The following is a 6,901-nucleotide window of genomic DNA, read 5'->3' as shown; positions in this document are numbered from 1 at the left end:
TGAGCTAGCCAGAGGTGAGTGGAATGACTCTTTATGCTTTAAAGTAAATAAATCAATTTTAGCATGATTCACGCATCATGAATGCCATGAGATATAATAGGGTGTTTGCATTAGAACTCACGAATATGTTGCATTGCATAATATGTTGATGATGCGAATGAATGTTGAATGATCCTTTAGTCCTTATATGTTACGATATGATGATGATACGGTACGGAAGACCAGTGAGGCCCATTCTACGCCCCTGGCACAGTCGGAATGTTATGTTATGATATATTATGTAAGAGAAAGACCAGTGAGGCCCATTCTACACCCCTGGCACAGTTGGACTATGTAGAGGACTATTGGTGACAAATTCATCCTTGATGTGATATGACTGTGATGTGATGCATTCCATGTTATCATATGTTTTAAATGTTTTATTATTCTGCTCACTGGGCTTTATAGCTCACCCCTCTCCCTTAACCCCCAGGTTTGCAGGTAGAGGGTAGACCAGGAGGTCAGCAAGAGTAATGAAGTCTTGGTTATGTAATAGATAGTGTGGACATGAATAATGTTGAGATGTTATGTTTAGTACAATATATAAATGTAATGTAAAGATGTTCATGGATGTTAGAGGTGTGCTTGACCATAGAGTATTGTTATCCCTTTTAATACATGATCTCAGATGTTTTATGATGTTTATGTAAACCAACTCAACACATGTTATGTCCCCCTTTGGGGCAATGATGAGACTCCACAGAGGAGTTAATGTTTATGTTTAGTGCATGCACAGGTTGAGTTTGGTGAATGAATGAATGTAAGGAAAAGTTTTAATTTTTTATGTATGTTGTTGATCATGTATGGGATTAAACAGGTTCACAGGATGAATGTTTGGCTTGCTACGAGTCCCGGCGGCCTTAAGCTGATCTGGATCCTAGCGCCGGTAGCGGTCTGATTTTCGGGTCGTTACAGATTGGTATCAGAGCCCTAGGTTTATATGGTCGGACCTAGAGTGTCGGGCTCATAGATGTTATAGAAGGTCAAGCACAATAGGAAGATCATGTCCACTAGGATAGGATGTGGAGTCCTGTCTTGAATGATGATGTGAAATGCCATGATTATATGCATATGCATTAATGATATGCTATGTATGTGATGTATGTGATGCGGGTTCATGTGTTTGCACATGAACCATTTGATGCTAATGTTATGTGATGTGTGCTGTTTTTCAGAAAACAGGATGAGAGGAACTCGTCGATCTGCGCGATTGACTGGAGTACCACCCCAGGACGAGGGCACTGATGCCCGTCCTCCTGCATTGCCTAGGGCAATGTCAAGTAGGTCCAGCAGAGAAAGAGCAGTAAGAGACCCTAGAAGGTCTTTGGATCTGGGTAGAAGCAGATCAGTGAGGGGAACAGTGCAAGGGGATATGTCAGAAGATGTGGGGGATCAGATGGATGTGGATCAGAGGAGGGATGGCAGTCTCGGAGTAAGTATGTCGAAAAAGGGAGTGGGAGAGTCCCAAGGAGGCACTCAGGCCTCGGGATTTGTTCAGCCACCTTACTACCCACCCTTTTCTTAGCATCCCGGGTATTCGATGGGAGGTACATCGGATTTCTCCAGTTTTAACCCTTATCACTCTCAGATGCCATACCCATCTTTTTACCCACCATACTCACAGTACCCTATGTATCCACCCCCACCCTACCATCCAGGTACAACAAACCCTACCCCAGGGGATGCTGCACCTCCTCCACCATCAGCAGCACCTACTGCCCCAATGACCCAAGACCCCAAGCCTAGCTCATCTGGGGGAAGCAAGGTCAAAATGACCGATTACATGAAGTTGGGTGCTCCCCAGTATGAAACCGGTGATGACCCTTTTGTGTATCTTGAGAAGGTCAGAACAATTACAGATGAGATAGGGGCGGATGATAGTAGAGCCATTCAGATGGCTGGGTTCACATTGAAATGCAAGAAGGCCCGAGAGTGGTTTAAGAACTATGTGAACCCGAGGTTGGATAGTCTATCCTGGGAGGAGTTTGCCAATGAGTTTGCAGGATGGGCTTTCCCTGACAGTTCAAGAGAATTGAAGATGATTGAGTTCGAGCAGTTGAGGCAAACGGATGAGATGAGTGTGAAAGAGTATACAGACAGATTCTTGGAGCTATTGCCGTTTGCTGGGCAGAATCTGGATACAGATCCGAAGAAGTCAAGGAGGTATATCATGAGGCTTCATTCCAGGTATTCCTCCTTGATTCGGTCAGCAGAGAGGGAGAGCTTCCATGCCATTGTGGATATAGCTCGGAGGATGGAGGCTAGTGCTATCATAGAAGGGAAAGTCAAACAGTCAGTGGCACAGCCTTCTGGTTCCAAGACCCCAGGTGGGGGAAGGATAGACCCTTCTTCTCTGAGTTCAGGAAGTAAGAGGAGGAGCAGCACCACCAAGAAGCCAATGAAGAACAAGTTCTGGAATAAGATCAAGTTAGGTCTGGGATTAGGGAGTGGCTCAAGCTCTGGTGCAGATAATGCAGTATGCAAGAAGTGGGGGAGGCCGCACAAAAGAGTATGTCTGGTTGGGACGACAGCCTGTTTCAGATGTGGGCAGGAGGGACACATGGCACGGGAGTGTCCTAGGACAGCTTTTGGGGCACAGTCTCAGCAGACAGCTTCTGGTAGTGTGGCTCAGCCAGCAGCTCCAGCCGCGACTCAGGCTAGTGGTAGAGGCAAAGGAAGAGGGGTAGCCTCTTTTTTAGCGGGTTTCAGAGGAGAAGGTCCATCAGCTCCAGCACGGATCTTCACCATGACTCAGCAGGAGGCAAACACATCCAACACCGTGCTGTCAGGTAATCTCATCATTGGTTGTTCTGATGTGTATGCATTAATGGACCCTGGTGCATCTCATTCTTTAATTGCTCCGAGGGCCGTCGAGAGGTTGGGATTGATGGTCTCTGGGTTAGAGTGTCCCCTATGGGTCAGTGGACCCAAGTGTGACCCGTCAGTGGCAGAGTCAGTCTGCCAGTGTAGTCCAGTTTTTGTGGAGGGAAGATGCCTGTCCGCCGACCTTGTGGTTCTAGATTTGACAGATTTTGACGTCATTCTAGGGATGGATTGGCTATCTACCCATGGTGCTACCTTGGATTGCAGAGACAAGGTAGTCAGGTTCAGATGTCAGGATGGGTCAGAGGTAGTCTTCAGAGGAGACAGGGGGAGTACACCTAGAGGTTTGATATCAGCCCTCCAGGCTCGTAGGCTACTCAGGAGAGGTTGTCAGGGTTTTCTAGCTCGTGTGACAGAGCCGGATAGTCTTGTCAGAGAGAGCCCGCCTCAGTGCCCATAGTCAGAGAGTTCTTAGATGTTTTCCCAGACGAGCTGCCAGGTTTACCACCTGCTATGGAGATAGAGTTCGAGATAGAATTGATGCCTGGAACCAGACCGATCTCTATCCCTCCCTACAGGATGGCACCAGCAGAATTGAAAGAGTTAAAAGAACAGTTGCAAGAGCTGGTAGATAGGGGTTTCATCCGACCGAGTACCTCACCTTGGGGTGCTCCAGTGCTATTTGTGAAGAAGAAAGATGGATCCCTTAGACTTTGTATCGACTACAGGCAGTTGAACAAGGTCACTACCAAGAATAAGTACTCGTTGCCAAGGATCGACGATCTATTTGACCAGCTAGCAGGAGCAGGTTGTTTCTCCAAAATAGATCTTAGATCGGGGTACCATCAGCTAAGGATAAGGGAAGAGGATGTGCCGAAGACAACCTTCAGGACCAGATATGGGCATTATGAGTTCCTTGTTATGCCGTTCGGGTTAACCAACGCCCCTGCAGCATTCATGGATCTCATGAACAGAGTGTTTAGTCAATACCTGGATCACTTTGTTATTGTCTTCATAGATGATATCTTAGTGTACTCCAGGAATGCAGAGGAGCATGCCCATCATCTGAGGTTAGTTCTGCAAACCTTGAGGGAACATGGCTTGTATGCCAAGTTCTCCAAGTGTGAGTTCTGGCTGAGGAGCATCTCTTTCTTGGGGCATGTGGTGTCAGAAAATGGAATCGAGGTAGACCCCAAGAAAGTGGAAGTTGTAGCTAACTGGCCTAGACCCACTACAGTGATAGAGATCAAAAGCTTCTTGGGTTTGGCAGGTTACTACAGGAAGTTCGTTCAGGACTTCTCTAAGATTGCAGCTCCCATGACCAGATTGACTAAGAAGAACCAGAGGTTTGCATGGACCGACCAGTGTGAGGAAAGCTTTGAGGAGCTAAAGAAGAGGTTGACTTCAGCACCAGTGTTAGCTCTGCCATCTAGTAATGAAGACTTCTCAGTCTATTGTGATGCGTCCCGTGTGGGATTGGGCTGTGTACTAATGCAGAATGAAAGGGTGATTGCTTATGCTTCTAGGCAGCTGAAGAAGCACGAGTTGAATTACCCTACACATGACCTAGAGATGGCAGCGGTAATCTTTGCACTCAAGATGTGGAGGCATTACCTCTATAGGGTTAAATGTGAGATCTTCACCGATCATAAGATCCTGCAGTACATCTTGAGTTAGAGGGATCTGAATCTGAGGCAGAGGAGATGGGTAGAACTGCTTAGTGACTATGATTGCAAGATCCAGTACCATCCGGGTAAGGCGAATGTTGTGGCAGACGCTTTAAGCCAGAAATCACTTGGCAGTTTGTCCCATATTTCAGCAGAGAGGAGGCCAGTAGTGAGGGAGTTCTTCGAGCTCATGAATGAAGGTCTACAGTTGGAGTTGTCTGGTACAGGTGCTTTGGTAGCCTAGATGAGAGTGGCACCCGTGTTTCTGGAGCGGGTGGCTCAGAAACAGCATGAGGACCCAGAGTTAGTGAAGATTGCCAGGACTGTTCAGTCAGGCAAAGATAGTGAGTTCAGATTCGACAGCAAGGGGATCCTCCGCTATGGGAGCAGATTGTGTGTACCAGACGACATAGGGCTAAAAGGAGACATTATGAGAGAGGCTCATAATGCAAGATACAGCGTTCACCCCGGAGCCACCAAAATGTACCAAGATTTGAAGAAAGCTTATTGGTGGCCAGCTATGAAGAGAGAAGAGGAACAGTTTGTGTCAGCCTGTGAAGTGTGTCAGAGGGTGAAGCTGGAACATCAAAAGCCGGCTGGAATGCTTAACCCGCTACTTATTCCAGAGTGGAAATGGGAGAATATAGCTATGGACTTCGTGGTGGGGTTACCGGCAGCGTCCAACAGATTGGACTCCATATGGGTGATTGTGGACAGACTCACCAAATCTGCTCACTTTATCCCTGTCAGGAGTGGCTATTCTGTGGACAAGTTGGCGCAGGTGTACGTTGATGAGATCGTCAGGCTGCATGGGGTTCCTGTTTCAATAGTGTTGGATAGAGGGCTCCAGTTCACCTCCAGGTTTTGGCAGAGTCTGCAGAACGCTATGGGTACCAGGTTGGATTTTAGCACTACTTTCCATCCACAGACGAACGGACAGTCAGAGAGGACCATCCAGACAATAGAGGATATGCTCAGAATGTGTGTGCTGGACTTTGGCGGTTCTTGGAGGCAGCATCTACCTTTGGTGGAGTTTGCCTACAACAACAGCCATCATGCCAGCATAGGGATGGCCCCATATGAAGTTTTGTATGGAAGGAAGTGTAGGTTGCCTTTCTATTGGGAAGAAGTAGGAGAAAAGGCCTTGGCAGGGCCTGAGCAAGTAGAGATCACCAGCAGGGTGGTGCCCATAATTAGAGAAAGGATCAAAACTGCTGCAAGCAGACAGAAAAGTTATGCAGACATCCGCAGAAGGCTAGTAGAGTTTCAGGAGGGGGATTTGGTATTGCTCAAGGTGTCTCCAATGAAAGGGGTGATTTGGTTCGGGAAGAAAGGTAAGCTAGCTCCACTGTACATCGGACCCTTTGAAGTCTTGCAAAAGATTGGGAATGTATCGTACAAGCTGGACTTGCCTGCTTCAATGGAGAGAATCCATCCGGTTTTCCATGTTTCTATGTTGAGAAAGTTCGTGTCGGATCCGGGCAAGGTTCTTAGTGAGCTTGATATGGAGATCCAAGAGGATCTCACCTATGTTGAGCAGCCAATACGGATCCTAGACTCCCAGATCAGAAAGCTAAGAAACAAGGAAATCTCGATGGTGAAAGTCCTTTGGAATCACCACAACATCGAAGAGTGTACTTGGGAGACACGGGAGTCCATGCTCCGGCAATATCCTCATCTCTTTTAAGGTGAGTTTTTATGTGCTTTGTATGAATGTTTAGGTTTTATGCTTTGTATGATCATGTTTGATGCCATGCTATGTTGTTTGGTAAACATTCGCGGACGAATGTTCTTAAGGGGGGAAGAATGTAATACTCGGCTAGACTCCGGTATCGGAATCCCTACCGTCCGGTGGGATCTCAGATGTCGAAAACCTCTAGAAGGGAAAAACCATGTTTTTATAAAATGTTTTAATGTATTTTATGATTTTAAGTGAAAAGGAAGTTGAATTTTAAATGAAAACAACCTTGGAGGAAGATGCAGGTCCGGCCGCCGAACCTCAAGTTCGGCCGCCGAACATGCATGTGTTTCGGGTATGCCTTAGGCCCCCGAAGGCATAAGTGAGGGAAACCAGGTTCGGCCGCCGAACCCTATGTTCGGCCGCCGAACATGGCATGCATGCGGAGGCACATTCGGCTCCCGAATGTGGCCTGGCCAGCCATCTATAAAGGGGTCCCTTATCCGAAATGGGCGAGCTTTTCTCCCCATTTTCGGCCAAGGTGAGCTCTCCGCCGTCCCTCACCAATTTTTGAGTTCTTCCTTCAGATCTTTCAAGATTTTCATGAGTTTTCACATTATTTTGAAGATTTTGAGCATTTGAGCAAGTTTTTGAAGCTTGGAAGACACAGGAGCTCTTTTCCTTTCGTTTTTAA

The sequence above is a fragment of the Manihot esculenta genome, chromosome 12, assembly GCF_001659605.2.
Source record: "Manihot esculenta cultivar AM560-2 chromosome 12, M.esculenta_v8, whole genome shotgun sequence".
In the NCBI taxonomy this organism is placed as follows: Eukaryota; Viridiplantae; Streptophyta; class Magnoliopsida; order Malpighiales; family Euphorbiaceae; genus Manihot; species Manihot esculenta.
Note: the sequence above shows the minus strand (reverse complement) of the source record.